The 17,167-nt window shown below is 37.0% G+C and overlaps 1 protein-coding gene across 5 annotated transcripts in view; it reads right to left on the reverse strand.

Annotated features, from left to right (window-relative positions):
• Positions 1 to 17,167, reverse strand: part of ZDHHC15 (zinc finger DHHC-type palmitoyltransferase 15) — a 357,936-nt gene that overhangs the window by 247,696 nt on the left and 93,073 nt on the right. The gene's annotated exons all lie outside the window — the stretch shown is intronic.

Below are 17,167 nucleotides of genomic sequence, written 5' to 3' on the forward strand. Positions count from 1 at the left end.
AGGCCAATATCTATGATGAACATACATGCAAAATTTGTCAACAAAATACTAGCAAACTAAATAGAACAAGAAATTTAAAAATTACTCCAATCAAGTGGCATTTATTAACAGGAAGCAAGGGTGTACAATATTTACAATCAATGTTTTACACCACATTAATAAAAGAAATGATAAGAATTATATGATCATTTCAATAGATGCTGAAAAGCATTTGACAAAGTACAACATCCATTCATGATAAAAAAAATAGGCTTACAGGGAACATTCCTCAATATAATAAAGGCCATCCATGAAAAACTCATAGCTCATATCATACTCAATGGGGAAAAACTGAGAACTATTCCTCTAATTCAGGGACAAGATAGGGATGTCCACTCTCACCACTGTCATTTAACATAGTACCTAAATTACTAGCCACAGCATTCATACAACAAAAAGAAATAAAAGACATACAAATTATCAAGGAAGAAGTCAAACTTTCGCTATTTACAGATAACATGATACTTTATACAGAAAGCCCAGAAGACTCCACCAATAAACTGCTAGAACTGATACATGATTTTAGTAAAGTCTCAGGATACAAAATCAACATATAGAAATCTGATGCATTTCTATACAGCAATAATGAAGCAGCAGAGACATAAATTAAGGAGTCAATCCCATTTACAACTGCACACACACAGAAAAGATACCTAGGAATACACATAACAAAAGAGGTGAAAGACCTGTACTCTGAAAACTAGGAAACACTGACATATGAAATTGAAGAGAACACAAAGAAATGGCAAGACATTCCATGCTCATGGATTGGAAGAACAAATATTGTTAAAATGTCTATGCTACCCAAAGCAATCAACACATTTAATGCAATCTCTATCAAAATACCACCAACATTTTTCAGAGCAAGAACGAACAAACCCAAAATTTGTGCAGAACCACAAAAGACCCCAAATACCAAAGTAATCTTGAAAAAGACAAACAACCCTGGAGGCATCAAAATTCTGGATTTAAAGTTATATTATAAAGCTGTAGTGATCAAAACATTATGATACTGGTACAAAAAAGACACATAGATCAATGGAAAAGAAGAGGAGACTCATAAATGAAACCACAAATATATGGCCAATTAATCTTTGACAAAGCAGGATTTAAAATTAATGGGCAAATGACAGTTTCTTCAACAAATGGTGCTGGGAATACTGTGGTATGATACTGCAGTATAATATTGCTTGCATCATGCAAAAGAATAAAACTGGGTCACTTTCTTACACCATACACAAAAATAAATTCAAAATGGAGGAAAGACCTAAATGTAGACATAAAATCATAAAAATCCTGGAAGCAGGTAATAACCTCTTTGACATCAGCCATAGCAATTTCTTTCTAGATATATCTCCTGAGGCAAGGGAAATAAAAGCAAAAATAAACTACAGGACTTTATAAAAATAAAAAGCTTCTCCACAGTAAAGGAAAAAACAAAACTAAACGGTACCCTATGGAATGGATTAAGGTATTTGCAAATGATATATCTGATAAAGGATTAGTATCCAAAATATATAAAGATATTATAAAACTCAACACCCCAAAAATGAATAATCCAATTAGAAAATGGGCAGAAAACATGAATGGACATTTTTTTCAAAGAAGAAATCCAGATGGCCAACAGATATATGAAAGATGGTCAAATATCACTGATCATCAGGGAAATACAAATCAAAACTACAATGAAATATCACCTCACACATGTCAGAATGGCTAAAATTAACAACATGAGAAACAACTAGCATTGACAATGATGTGGAGAAAGGAGAACCCAGTTGTACAGTTGGTGTGAATGTCAACTCTTGCAGCTACTGTGGAAAATAGTATGGAGGTCCCTCAAAAAGTTAAAAATATAAGTATCCTATGATCCAACAATCACATTACCCCCAAAATACAAAAACACTAATTTACAGGGACACATGTACCATATGTTTATAGCAGCATTATTTACAATGACCAAATTACAGCATCAGCTGAAGTGTCCATCAATTAATGAATGGATAAAGAAGGTGTATATATAATAGAATATTAGCAATAAAAAAGAATGAAATCTTGCCATTTGCAACAACATGGATGGAGCTGTAGAATACTATGCTAAACGAAATAAATCAGTCAAAGGCAAATACCCTATGATTTCACTCATATGTGGAATTTAAGAAACGAAACAAATACACAAAGGGAGAAAAGAGAGAGAGATGCAAATAAAGAAAAAGATTGTTAACTATGGAGAACATGATGGCTATCAGAGGGGAGGTGGGTGGAGGATGGATGAAACAGGGGATGGGGATTAAGGAGTGCGGATGTTGTGATAAGCACAAGGTGCTGTGTGGAAGTGTTGAATCATCATGTTGTACACCTGAAACTACTATTACATTGCATATTAACTAACCAGAATTTAAATAAAAATTTAAATGTTCTTCCTCCAAATTTAAGGTAACATATAGTGTAATAGTGGTTTCAGGAGTAGAACTTAGTGATTCATTACTTACATATAACACATAGTACTCATCATAACAAATGACCTCCTAATACCCATCACTCACTTAGCCCATTCATCACCCACCTCCTTCCACCGACTGTCAGTTTGTTCTCTAATGCTAAGAGTCTCTTATAGTTTGCCTCCCCCTTTCTTTTTTTTTCCTCTTCCCATATGTTCATCTGTTTTGATACTTGGAGACTGAAGAACATCCTAAATTTGAGACTATGGAGCTACATTTAAAATACTTCAGGCTAATTACTGTTAATTTTTTTCTGATGACCTTAAAATATTTGTCAGTGAGGATGGACTAAATGGCTTATAATTAGAGGACAGCTTAGAGTTTCTGCTCTTAATAAAATTACATTGAGTTTGTTTAGAGGTGATAGAGCTTCCTTTTTGAAAATTTAGTATTAAGATTTGGGATATAAACACGTTTTGTTATGTGTATACTATCCTTTCCTTTCCTGAGATTAACTTCTGCAAATCCTTAACCAATTGCAATAATTTGTAGGAAAGAAAATGCCATGAAAACACCTTACGTTTTTTCCTCTTTATTTTCAAAATGCTTTTGGTTGCTTTGGTTAGACATTCTTTGCTGATTTTTTTGTACCCAGAACTCATCTGATCATAGCTTTTTCTAAACTTAAAAAAATTTTAAGGATAGGATCCCATTTTTAATGAACTTAAGTAGCAAAACCACTTTTTTTTCATTCCTTTAGGTAATAGCTATTGCCAAAGTGAAGGAGCAGATACTATTTAATTTTGTTATATAAAGGAGATATGGTTTGCAGACGAATTGTTTTCTTAATAAAGTTGGCATTACAAGGGATATCAGTGTTCACCTGTGCCATCTCTCCAGTTCTAAAATGGTTCTACTCCACTCTAGAATTTTGAAACATGTAATTTGAATCCTTGATAAAATTTACATTTAATTTTATTTTAAAAAACATTGATGAAAAATTGAAGATGATACAAACAATTGGAAAAATATTTCATGCTCATGGATTGGAAGAATTAATATTGTTAAAATTTCTATATTACCCAAAGCAATTTACAAATTCAATGGAATCTTTATCAAAATACCAATAGCATTTTTCACAGAACTAGAACAAATAATCCTAAAATTTGTATGGAACCACACAAGACCCCAAATGCCAAAAGCAATCTTGAGAAAGAAGAACAAATCTGGAAGTACCCCAATTCCAGATGTCAAGTACTCCAGTATTTAAGATATACTACACAGCTGTAATATTCAAAACAGTATGGTATTGGCACAAAAATAGACATATAGATCACTGGAACTGAATAGAGATGCTAGAAACAAACCCACAATTATATGGTCAATTAATCTATGACAAAGACAGCAAGAATATGCAATGAGGAGAGGACAGTCTTTTCATTAAATGTTGCTGGGAGGGGCACCTGGGTGGCTCAATTGGTTAAGCATCCAACTTGATTTTCGCTCAGGTCATGATCTTATGGTTCATGATATCAAGCCCCATACCAGGCTCTGCACTGACAGCAGAGAATCCTTGCTTGGGATTCTCTCTCTCTCTCTCTCTCTCTCTCTCTCTCTGACCCTCCTCCGCTTAAGTTTCTCTCTCTCTCTCTCTCTCTCAAAAATAAATAAGTATTAAAAAATAAATGGTGCTGGGAAAACTGGGTAGCTACATGCAAAAGAATGAAACTAGATACTTTCTTACGCCATGAACAAGAGTAAACTCAAAATGGATTAAAGTCCTAAATGTGAGACCTGAAACTATAAAATTCCTAGAAGAGAACACAGGCAGTAATTTTTCTGGCATCTAACTATGCCAACATGTTTCTAGGTATGTTTCCTGAGGCAAGGGAAATAAAAGCAAAAATATACTATTGGGACTACATCAAAATAAAAAAGCTTTTGTACAGTGAAGGAAACCATTAGCAAAACAAAAAGGCAACCTACTAAATTGGAGAATATATTTGCAAATGATATATATGATAAAGGGCTAATATCTAAAATATATAAAGAACTTAAACATTTCAATACCAGAAAATTTTTTGAAAAGACAATCCAATTTAAAAATGGGCAGAGGAGGGAGGAGCCAAGATGGTGGAACAGCATGGAAGTTTTTTGTGTGTCTTGTGTCCATGAAATACAGCCAGACCAACATTAAACCCTCCTACACAACTAGAAAACTGATTGGAGGATTGACAAAACAATCTGCACAACCTGAACCATAGAATTCAGCAGGTACACGGCGCAGAGAGGTGAATTTGGGTAGTGAGAAGCTGCAGAGGGTAGGGAACAGCTTTTGTGGACAGAGAGAGGACAGAGATGGGACGGGGGGGGGAGGATATGGGAAAAGCACCCCTCCCCAAAAGCAGCTGGAGAGAAAGTAGAAAATTGGAAATAGCTGCAGGGACTAAACTAAAAAGGGAGAAAGGAGAAAGGAGAGGCTTTAAATTCCATTAAGACCATAAACAAGGGGAGTGCAAATGCTGCAACTCTGCAGCTCAATACCTGGTGAAGCTCTGGTGGGAAGGGCAAATCCCCAGGAACAGGGTAGGGTCTGGGAGGTTCTCAGGCCACACGGGGAAAAGCGGTTCCACTGCTGGAAGGACATTTGGTAGAGACTGTTGAAGCCACCTGGTCCCAGCAGACCCCAGAAAACAGCCACATTTGCTGGTGCTGGAACAAGGTCATTAAGGGTGAAGCCTGGTGCCAGATATGTGTGGTGATTTTCCATAATCCCTGAAACGCTGCTGCTACACTGTCTTGCAAACTTTTCCTGGGGCGGGCTGGCACCTGGCCATAGTCTTGGGGCACCGGCAGCAGCAGTGTCCAGCAAGCGTTCCGGGGTGGAGCCGACATTCAGCCATTGCTCGGTGAGACCCTCCTGCAGAGGGGCAGAATGGGTCAAAGCCACACTCCTTTAGAAGTAAGGGGCCAGGGAAAACAGCCACATCTGACACAAAACTCATACTGCCTGGGGCCTGGTCATGGAGAGTGAAAAAGCGGGGAGTGGACAAAAGCTGAAGACAGAGGACGGGTGCATGATTGCTGATCTGGGAGAACAGACTAGGTAGTTGGGTGGACCATTTTCACTGCTCCTGCGCATGTGCATACGCACCTATGAGCAACACAACAATCCACCCCAGTAGGCTAGCAGCGCCATCTAGTGGAGAGTGGAGCTGTTACACTGAGCGCCGCCCAACTGGGACAACTTCGCTCTTCAAGAACACAAGTCTCACCGGCCGCTTAGTTTATGGACTATAAAGTGCTACATAGACTGACTTCTAGAGATAAACAAAGTAATTTCAATCCTACTTCAATCTGTTAGCAGGTTCATCTATTCAATTTTATTTCTTTTCTTTTTTCTTTTTCTCTTTTACACTTCTTTTTCTTGAATACAGAAAGAGAAGAAATTAATTTTTACTTTCAATTTCTATTAAAAATATTTTTATTTAAAATATTACTATATTTTTTGCTTTTATGTAAATTTTTCCAAATTCTATTTTACTTCCATCATTTTATTTTAGTCTACTACAGTGTATTCACTTTTTCAGATTTTCAAACGATTTCCTTTTTTAAAATCTTTTTTCTCTTTTTCATTTTTCTCTTTTCTTGAATACAGAAAAAAATTCATATTTATTTTTAATTTTTATTAAAAATATTTTTCTTTACATTGATTTTGTATCCTGCAACTTTGCTGAATTCCTGTATCAGTTCTAGCAGACTTTTGGTGGAGTCTATCGGATTTTCCATGTATAATATCATGTCATCTGCAAAAAGCGAAAGCTTGACTTCATCTTTGCCAATTTTGATGCCTTTGATTTCCTTTTGTTGTCTGATTGCTGATGCTAGAACTTCCAGCACTATGTTAAACAACAGCGGTGAGAGTGGGCATCCCTGTCGTGTTCCTGATCTCAGGGAAAAAGCTCTCAGTTTTTCCCCATTGAGGATGATGTTAGCTGTGGGCTTTTCATAAATGGCTTTTATGATCTTTAAGTATGTTCCTTCTATCCCGACTTTCTCAAGGGCACTTGTACCCCAACGTTCATAGCAACACTCTCAACAATAGCCAAATTATGGAAAGAGCCTAAATGTCCATCAACTGATGAATGGATAAAGAAATTGTGGTTTATATACACAATGGAATACTACGTGGCAATGAGAAAAAATGAAATATGGCCTTTTGTAGCAACGTGGATGGAACTGGAGAGTGTGATGCTAAGTGAAATAAGCCATACAGAGAAAGACAGATACCATATGATTTCACTCTTATGTGGATCCTGAGAAACTTAACAGGAACCCATGGGGGAGGGGAAGGAAAAAAAAAAGAGGTTAGAGTGGGAGAGAGCCAAAGCATAAGAGGCTGTTAAAAACTGAGAACAAACTGAGGGTTGATGGGGGGTGGGAGGGCGGGGAGGGTGGGTGATGGGTATTGAGGAGGGCACCTTTTAGGATGAGCACTGGGTGTTGTATGGAAACCAATTTGTCAATAAATTTCATATATAAAAAATATATATTTTTCTTTAGTTTTTTCTACTATATTCTTTACTTTTATGTATATTTTTTCAAATTCTATTTTACCCCCATCATCTCATTTTAATCTACCTCAGTGTATTCATTTTTTCAAATTCTCAAATGATTTTCTTCCCCCCCCTTTTTTTTTTCTGTAATCTGTCAAACCACTTTCAACACCCATACCAAAACACACCTAGGGTCTAGCATCATCTATTCGATTTCTGTTTGTGTGTGTGTTTTTAATTTTTAATTTTAATATATTTTTAATTTGAAGTTTTTTATTTCAACTTTTCTACCCCATTAATTCCTTTTCTCCCTTCAAAATGACAAAACTTAAGAATTCACCCCAAAAGAAAGAGCATGAAGAAACGACAGCCAGGGATTCAACCAACACAGATACAAGCAAGATGTCTGAACCAGAATTTAGAATCACAATAATAAGAATACTAGCTGGAGTTGAAAATAGATTACAGAGATAAAAGAACTAAAAAATGGCCAGATTGAAATTAAAAATGCTATAACTGAGCTGCAATCACGGATGGATGCAGCAATGGAAAGGATGGATGAGGCAGAACAGAGATTCAGCGATATGCAGGACCAACTTAAAGAGAATAATGAAGCCGAAAAAAGAGGGAGATTAAGGCAAAAGAGTACGATTTAAGAATTAGAGACATCAGTGACTCATTAAAAAGGAACAACATCAGAATCATAGGGGTCCCAGAGGAGGAAGAGAGAGAAATAGGGGTAGAAGGGTTATATGAGCAAATCATAGCAGAAAACTTTCCTAACCTGGGGAAAGACACACACATCAAAATCCAGGAAGCACAGAGGACCCCCAATATATTCAACAAAAACCGACCATCAACAAGGCATATCATAGTCAAATTCACAAAATACTCAGGCAAAGAAAGAATCATGAAAACAGCAAGGGAAAAGAAGAACCTAACCCACAAGGGAAGACAGATCAGGTTTGCAGCAGACCTATCCACAGAAACTTGGCAGGCCAGAAAGGAGTGGCGGTATATATTCAGTGTGCTGAATCAGAAAAATATGCAGCCAAGAATTCTTTATCCAGCAAGGCTGTCATTCAAAATAGAAGGAGAGATAAAAAGTTTCCCAGACAAGCAAAAATTAAAGGAGTTTGGTGACCACTAAACCAGCCCTGGAAGAAATTTTAAGGGGGACTCTTTGAGGGGAGGAAGGTAAAAATATAAATACATAAATAATAAATAAATAAATAAATAAATAAATACCGAAAGCCACAAAGATTAGAAAGGACCAGAGAACACCACCAGAAACTCCAACTCTACAAGCATCATAATGGTAATAAATTCATACCTTTCAGTCCTTGCTATAAAGGTCAACGGACTCAATGCTCCAATCAAAAGACATAGGGTAACAGAATGGATAAGAAAACAAGATCCATCTATATGCTGTTTACAAGAGACCCACTTTAGACCTAAAGACACCTTCTGATTGAAAATACGGGGATGGTTGGGGCGCCTGGGTGGCACAGTCGGTTAAGCGTCCGACTTCAGCCAGGTCACGATCTCGTGGTCCGTGAGTTCGAGCCCCACGTCAGGCTCTGGGCTGATGGCTCAGAGCCTGGAGCCTGTTTCCGATTCTGTGTCTCCCTCTCTCTCTGCCCCTCCCCCGTTCATGCTCTGTCTCTCTCTGTCCCAAAAATAAATAATAAAAAAACGTTGAAAAAAAAAAAGAAAATACGGGGATGGAGAACCGTCTATCATGCTAATGGTCAACAAAAGACAGCCAGAGTAGCCATACTTACATCAGACAATTTAGACTTTAAAATAAAGACTGTATCAAGAGATGCAGAAGGGCATTCTATCATAATCAAGGGGTCTATAGAACAAGAAGACCTAACAATTGTAAACATTTATGAGCCAAATATGGAAGCACCCAAATATATAAATCAATTAATCACAAACATAAAGAAACTCATTGATAGTAATACCATAATAGTTGGAGACTTCAACACCCCGGTCACAGCAATGGACAGATCATCGAATCAAAACATCAACAAGGAAACAATGGCTTTGAATGACACACTGGACCAGATGGACTTAACAGATATATTCAGAACATTTCATCCTAAAGCAGCAGAATATACATTCTTCTCCAGTGCACATGGAACGTTCTCCAGAATGGACGATGTACTGGGACACAAATCAGCCCTAAGTAAGTACAAAAAGATCGAGATCATACCGTGCATATGTTCAGACCACAACGCTATGAAACTCAAAATCAACACAAGAAAAAATTTGGAAAGGTAACAAATACTTGGGGACTGAAGAACATCCTACTAAAGAATGAATGGGCTAACCAAGCAGTTAAAGAGGAAATTAAAAGGTATATGGAAGTCAATGAAAATGATAACACCACAACCCAAAACCTCTGGGAGGCAGCAAACACGGTCATAAGAGGAAAGCATATAGCAATCCAGGCCTTCCTAAAGAAGTAAGAAAGATCTCAGATACACATCCTAACCTTACGCCTTAAGGAGCTGGAAAAAGAACAGCAAATAAAACCCCAAACCAGCAGAAGACAGGAAATAATGAAGATTAGAGTAGAAATTAATGCTATTGAATCCCCCCAAAAACACAAAACAAAACAAGGAAACAAAAAAACAGTAGAACAGATCAATGAAACCAGAAGCTGGTTCTTTGAAAGAATTAACAAAATTGATAAACCACTAGCCAGTTTGATCAAGAAGAAAAAGGAAAGGACCCAAATAAATAAAATAAAGAATGAAAGAGGAGAGATCAAAACCAACACAGAAGAAAAAAAAAACAATAATGAGAGAATATTATGAGCAATTATATGCCAATATAATGGGTAATCTGGAAGAAATGGACGAATTCCTAGAAACATATACACTACCAACAGTGAACAGGAAGAATAGAAAATATGAACAAACCCATAACCAGTAAGGAAATCAAATTATTAATCAAAACTCTGCCAAAAAACAAGAGTTCAGATGGCTTTCCAAGGGGAGTTCTACCAAACCTTTAAGGAAGAGTTAACACCTATTCTCTTGAAGCTGTTCCAAAAAATAGAAATGGACGAAAAACTTCCAAACTCTTTCTATGAAGGCAGCATTACCTTTACCCCAAAACTAGACAGAGACCCCACTAAAAAGGAGAACTATAGAGAACTATATATGGAGAACTATAGCTCATCATAGACAATGATGAACATGGATGCAAAAATCCTCAACAATATACTAGCCAACCGGCTCCAACAATACATTAAAAATTATTCACCACGGCCAAGTGGGATTTATACCTGGGATGCAGGTCTGGTTCAATAACCACAAAACAATTAACTTGATGCATCACATCAATAAAAGAAAGGACAAGAACCATATGATCCTCTCAATAGATGCAGAGAAAGGATTTGACAAAATACAGCCTCCTTTCTTGTTTTTTTTCCCTACATTCCACATATGAATAGTCATACGATATTTGTCTTTCTCTGACTTATTTCACTTAGCAGAATACACTAGCTCCATCCACATTGTTGCAAAATGCAAGATTTCATTATTTTTTATGTCTGAGTAATATTTACACACACACACACACACACACACACACACAGACACCACATCTTCTTTATCCATTCATCAGTCAATGTACACTTGAGCTCTTTCCATAATTTGGCTATTATTGATAATGCTGCTATAAACAGTGGGGTGCATGTTCTCCCTCAAATCTGTATTTTTTGTGTCCTTTGGGTAAATAGTAGTGCAATTGCTGGATCACAGGGTAGTTCTGTTTTTGACTTTTTAAGAAACCTCCATGCTGCTTTCCACCGTGGCCACACCAATTTGCATTCCCAGCAACAGTGTAAGAGGATTCCCCTTTCTCAACATCCTTTTCAACATCTGTTGTTTCCCGTGTTGTTAATTTTAGCCATTCTGATAGGTGTGAGGTGGTATCTCATCGTGGTTTTGACTTGTATTTCCCTGATGATGAGTGATGTTGAGCATCTTTACATGTGTCTCGTAGCCATCTGTATGTCTTCCTTGGAAAAGTGTTCATGTCTTCTGCCCATTTCATAACTGGATTATTTATTTTTTAGGTGTTCCGTTTTATAAGTTCTTTATAGATTTTGGACACTAGCTTTTTATTAGATATGTCATTTGAAAATACCTTCTCTCATTCTGTAGGTTGCCTGTTAGTTTTGTTGATTGGTTCCTTCACCTCAGAAGCTTTTTATGTTGATGAGGTGCCAATAGTTCATTTTTGCTTTCGTTTCCCTTGCTTCTGGCAACTTGTCTAGTAAGAAGTTGCCATGGCCAAGGTCAATAAGGTGGCTGCCTGTGTTGTTCTTTAGGATTTTAAGGATTTTGGTCTTACATTTAGGTCATTCATCCATTTTGAATTCATTTTTGTGTATGGTATAAGAAAGTGTTTCAGTTTCATTCTTCATATTGATTCCACTTTTCCCAACATCATCTGTTGAAGAGGCTTTTTCCCATTGGATATTCTTTCCTGCTTTGACCAAGACTAGTGACCATACAGTTGTGGGTCCATTTCTGGGTTTTCTAATCTTTTCCGTTGGTCTATGTGTCTATTTTTATGCCAGCACCATACTGTCCTGATCACTACAACTTTGTAATGTAACTTTAAGTATGGAATTGTGGTGCCTCCAGCTTTGCTTTTCTTTTTCAAGATTGCTTTGGCTATTCCGAGTCTTTAATGGTTCCATAGCAATTTTTGGATTGTTTGTTCCAGCTCTGTGAAGAATTGTGTTATTTTGATAGGGATTTCATTAAATGTGTAGATTGCTTTGGTGTTATTTTGATAGGAATTTCGTTAAATGTGTAGATTGCTTTTCTATTTTTTCCTGTTTTAGTTTTGACATTTTAACAATGTTTCTTCTTCCAATCCAAGAGCATGGAATTTTTACCATTTTTCGTGTCCTCTTCAACTTGTTTCATAAGTGTTCTATAGTTTTCAGAGTATAGTTTTTTATTTCTTTGGTAAGTCTTAGTCCTAGGTATCTTATGGTTTTTCGTGCAATTGTAAATGGGATAAATTCCTTGATATCTCTTTCTGCTGCTTCATTTTTGATGTACAGGAATGCAACAGATTTCAGTACATTGATTTCATATTCTGCAACTTTGCTGAATTCATGCATTAGTTCTATCAATTTTTGGTGGAGTATTTCAGGTTTTCTAAAGTACCATGTCATCTGCAAATAGTGAAATTTGGACTTCTTCCTTGCTTATTTAGATGTCTTTTATTTATATTTGTTGTCTGATCAGTGAGGCTAAGACTTCCAGTACTATGTTAAATAGTAATGATGAGAAAGGAAATCCCTGTAACGTTCTTAACCATAGAGGAAAATCTAAAAATTTCCTCCATTGAGCATGATTATAGTTGTGGGATTTAGTATATGGCCTTTATGATATTGAAGCATGTTTCCTCTATCTCTACTTTGTTGAGGGTTTCTATCAAGAATGGATGCTATATTTTGTCAAGTGGTTTTTCTGTGTCTGTTGAGAGGATCATATATTTCTTATCCTTTATTTTATTAGTGTGGTGTACCATGTTGATTGATATGTGAATGTTGAACCACCCCTGCAGCCCAGGAATAAATCCCACTTGATTGTGGTGAAACTTCTTTTAATGTACTGTTGGATTCGATTTGCTAGTATACTGTTGAGAATATTTTTGTATCTATGTTTATCAGGGTTACTGGCCTGTAATTCTCTGTCTAGTGGGGCCTTTGGTTTTGGAATGAAGGTAATACTGGCCTCGTTGAATGAATTTGGAAGTTTTCCTTCCATTTCTATTTTTTTGTAATAGTTTGAGAAGAATAAGTATTAACTCCTCTTTAAAATTCCTCTGTGAAACCATCTGGCCCTTGACTTGGTTTTCTTGGGAGATTTTTTTTTCAAAAACAGACATTGATTAGTTAGGGAGGCAAAATTAAGTTTACCTGTATAAATAAAATAAGGGAAAGAATCCCAGCTATCTAGTTGGTGGTTAAGTTGATGTTGGAAGATTTTGTGAAGATGGAAACCACCATCTGAAACATTGACAATGATCTCAATGACTCACTTGTTGACTCATAAAGACATTGTTCATGATGAATAACACATTTCTGTCTATAAGCTGTGCATATTCTCCATACACTTTAGTGAGATAGGACTTAAGTGGGATGGAGCAAACTGTGGTCTTCCTTAGACCCTGAGTATCAAACAAAGTCACTCTTGAACGAACATAGCAAATACTTCATATTTTGGCATTATGTCTCCTCAAAACATGATCACCATCAACCTCAATTGAGTCTGATCAGACAATGAGCCACACCCCAGGTGAGAAGCTGCATCTCTGAAGAAACACCTCAATATCACATGGTATGTTATTAGATTTTAAATGGGTTCATGTGATTTTTAGACTTCATCATTCCCCATGTATCTGAACTGGAATGGAGGTCATCAATAAAGACGTGGCAGCTACTTCAGAGATAGAATTCAACCCCATTAGGCAGTACTGTGGGGATCCCAAAGGTCTTGGCATCAGATTGAACTGTAACTAGCATGCCTGGCCTCGTCTTGATCCTCCAGATGAACTGGAGAAAGTGCATAAGGAAGAAGTGGCTCTCCTTTCCTGTGGGGTTTCTACATCAAAAGTTCTTATATATGATATATATGTACTCTCTGATCCTATTATCCCCTCATGTGAGTAGGACAGGAAAAAAGAAACTGCAAAACAGTCAGAAAACAACTAATCATGGTAAAAGTGTGTCTTCACATATCAATAACAATTTTCAATGTAAATGGATATCAAAAGACATAGAGTGGCTGAATAGATAGGAAAAAAACAACAATGTTGGGAGATTTTTGATTGCTGATTCAATTTCTTTGCCAGTTATGAATCTGTTCAAATTTTCTATTTTTTCCTGTTTTAGTTTTGGTAATTTGTTTCTAGGAATTTGTCCATTTTTTCCAGACTGCCCATTTTGTTGGCATATAATTTTTCCTAGCATTCTTTTATAATTGCTAGAATTTCTGGGGTGGGTTGTGATCTCCCCTCTATCATTCATGATTTTATTTACTTGGGTCCTTTCTCTTTTCTTTGCAAGAAGCCTGGCTAGGAGTGTGTCAATTTTATTAATTCTTTCAAAAAACCAGCTCTTAGTTTCATTCATCTGTTCTACTGTGTTTTTTCTATATCATTTATTTATGCTCTAATCTATATTATTTCACTTCTGCTGGCTTTAGATTTTATTTGCTGTCCCTTTTCTAGCTCCTTTAGGTGTAAGGTTAGGTTGTGTATTTGATGTTTTTCTTTCCTCTTGTGGGAAACCTGTATTATGATATACTTCCCTCTTAGGAAGATCTTTGCTGTATCCCAAAGGTTTTGGACTGTCATGTTTTCATTTTAATTTGTTTTCATGTATTTTTAAATATCTATTAATTCTTTAGTAGGTTGTTCTTTAACCTACATGTATTTGTGGTCTTTCCAATTTTTTTTCTTGTTTATTTCAACAAGTTTTATAGTGTTATGGTCTGAAATATGCACGATATTATCTTAATCATTTTGTATTTGTTGAGGACTGATTTGTGACCCAGTATATGATCTAGCCTGGAGAATGTTCCATTGGCACTTGAGAGGAATGTGTATTCTGCTTCTTTAGGATGAAAAGTTCTGAATATATCTGTTAAGTCAATCTGGTTCAGTGTGTCATTGAAAGCCAATGTTTCCTCTTGATTTTCTGCTTTGATGATCTGTCTATTGCTGTAAGTGGGGTGTTAAAGTCCTCTACTGTTATTCTGTTATTATCAATGAGTTTCTTTATGTTTGTTATTAATTGATTCATACATTTGGGTCCTTCCAATTTGGGGGCATAAATGCCTAAAATTGTTAGATCTTCTTGATCTAACCCTTAATTATAATATAGTGCTTTTCTTCATGTCTTATTACAGTCTTTGGTTTAAAATCTAGTTTGTCTGATATAAGTATGGCTACTCTGGCTTTCTTTTGGTGTCCATTAGCATGATAGATGGTTCTCCATCCCCTCACTTTCAATCTGCAGATGCCTTTAGGTATCAAATAGTCTCTTTAAGGCAGCATATAAATGGGTCTTTTTTTATTCATTCTGATACCCTATGTCTTTTGATTGGAGCATTTAGTCTACTTACATTCAAAGTGATTATTGATAGCTATGAACTTAGTGCCCTTGTGTTACCTGTAAAGTTGGTGTTTCTGGTGATGTTTTCTGTTCCTTTTTAGTCTTTATTTGCTTTTGGTAATTTCCCTCCTCTCAGAGTCCCCTTTAATATTTCTTGCAGGGCTGGCTTATTGGTCATGACCTCTTTTAGTTTTTATTTGTCTGAGAAATTTTTTTTAATTTTTTTTAATGTTTATTTATTTTTGACAGAAACAGAGACAGAATGTGAGCGGGTTAGGGGCAGAGAGAGAGGGAGACACAGAAGAAGAAGCAGGCTCCAGGCTCTGAGCTGTCAGCACAGAGCCCGAAACAGGGCTCGAACTCACGAGCTGTGAGATCATGACCTGAGCCGAAGTCAGACGCTCAACCGACTGAGCCACCCAGGCGCCCCTGTCTGAGAAATTCTTTATCTCTCCTTCTATTCTGAATGACAGCCTTGCTGGATAAAGTATTCTTGGCTGAATATTTTTCCCTTTCAGCACATTGAATATGTCACGGCACTGCCTTTGGCCTACCAAATTTCTGTAGACAGATCTGCTTTGATCCATATCTCTCTTCCCTTGTAGGTTAAGGGCTTTCTTTCTCTTACTGCTTTCAGGATTCTTTCTTTGTCTGTATTTTGTGAATTTGACTATGATGTGTCTTGGTGATGGCTGACTTTTGTTATGTTTAATAGATTCTTGAATTTTGATGTCTGTTTCCTTCCCCAGATTAGGAAAGTTTTGAGTTATAATTTGTTCAAATAAACCTTCTGCTCCCTTTTCCCTCTCTTCTTCTGGGACTCATATGATATGAATGCTATAATGCTTTAAGAAGTCACTGAATTTCTAAGTCTACATTCGTGATCTAAGAACTTCCTTTCCCTCTTTTTTTTCAGTGTCATTATTTTCCATAATTTTATCTTCTCTATCACTGATTCATTCCTCTGCTCTGTCCTTGCTCATTGTCATTGCATCTATTTGGTTTTAAATCTTGGTTTTAGCATTTTTTATTTCAGCCTGACTAGTTTTTAGTTCTTTCATCTCTCTATGGTAAGAGATTCTCTAGTGTGTTCTATGCTTTTCTCAAGCCCAGCTAATATCCTTATGATTAGTGTTTTAAGTCCTGGTTTTGACATCTTACTTGTGTCTGTATTGATTAAAACCCTGGCTATGACCTCTTTCTGTTCCTTCTTTTGGAGTTAATTCCTCTGTCTTGTCATTCTGTCTAGGTCACTGCTTGTGTGTGTGTGTGTGTGTGTGTGTGTGTGCGTGACTGTAAGGAAATCCTGTTGCATTACTGCTCCTGAGAGTAATGGCTATATTAATAAGAGTTCAAAAAAAAAAAAAAAGAAGCTGTATCCTATTTCCACTAGAGGTGAAGCTTTGTAGCACTCTATGATCAGTAGATTTTGTGTACACGAGGTGTTTGTGCTGTTCTTCTGGTGGTGGGGCCTGCTGCACTGATTCTTAGGCAGACTTTCCCTAGTGGAGATGCAGGGTGCAGGGGGTGGAGCTCGGTTTAAGCAGCTCTGGCCTCCACTGGGTAGTGCTGTGTTGCTTACTGAACTTGGTCAGGGCTGATGGGAGATAAGGGGGGGATGGTATCACCCTGCTCTCTCATCCCCAGAGCAGGGAGTTTGCACCATCCACTCTTCATTAAGCCCATACAGAAGAGCAAACAATCACCTCTCTCTTGGTCTGGCTTCTGCCAGATCCCTGGCTTCACCCTGCTTGCATCTGAGCTGTCTGCCTGCCAGGTGGTACAGTACTCTGATGTTTTATCTCAGGCATGTCACTGGGGTTCAATACTTAGAGATCTGTATGGCTAGACCACCACTGATCTGAGCGAGGGTCTTGCTCAACTGTGGCTGGTGTCAGTTTGTTCCAGAAATCAGATGTTCAATCATACAGTAGTTTGGAATTTAGAGTAAAGTGCAGCAAAAAGTTGGC

Source organism: Prionailurus viverrinus, unplaced genomic scaffold (assembly GCF_022837055.1).
Source record: "Prionailurus viverrinus isolate Anna unplaced genomic scaffold, UM_Priviv_1.0 scaffold_55, whole genome shotgun sequence".
NCBI classification, from domain to species: domain Eukaryota; kingdom Metazoa; phylum Chordata; class Mammalia; order Carnivora; family Felidae; genus Prionailurus; species Prionailurus viverrinus.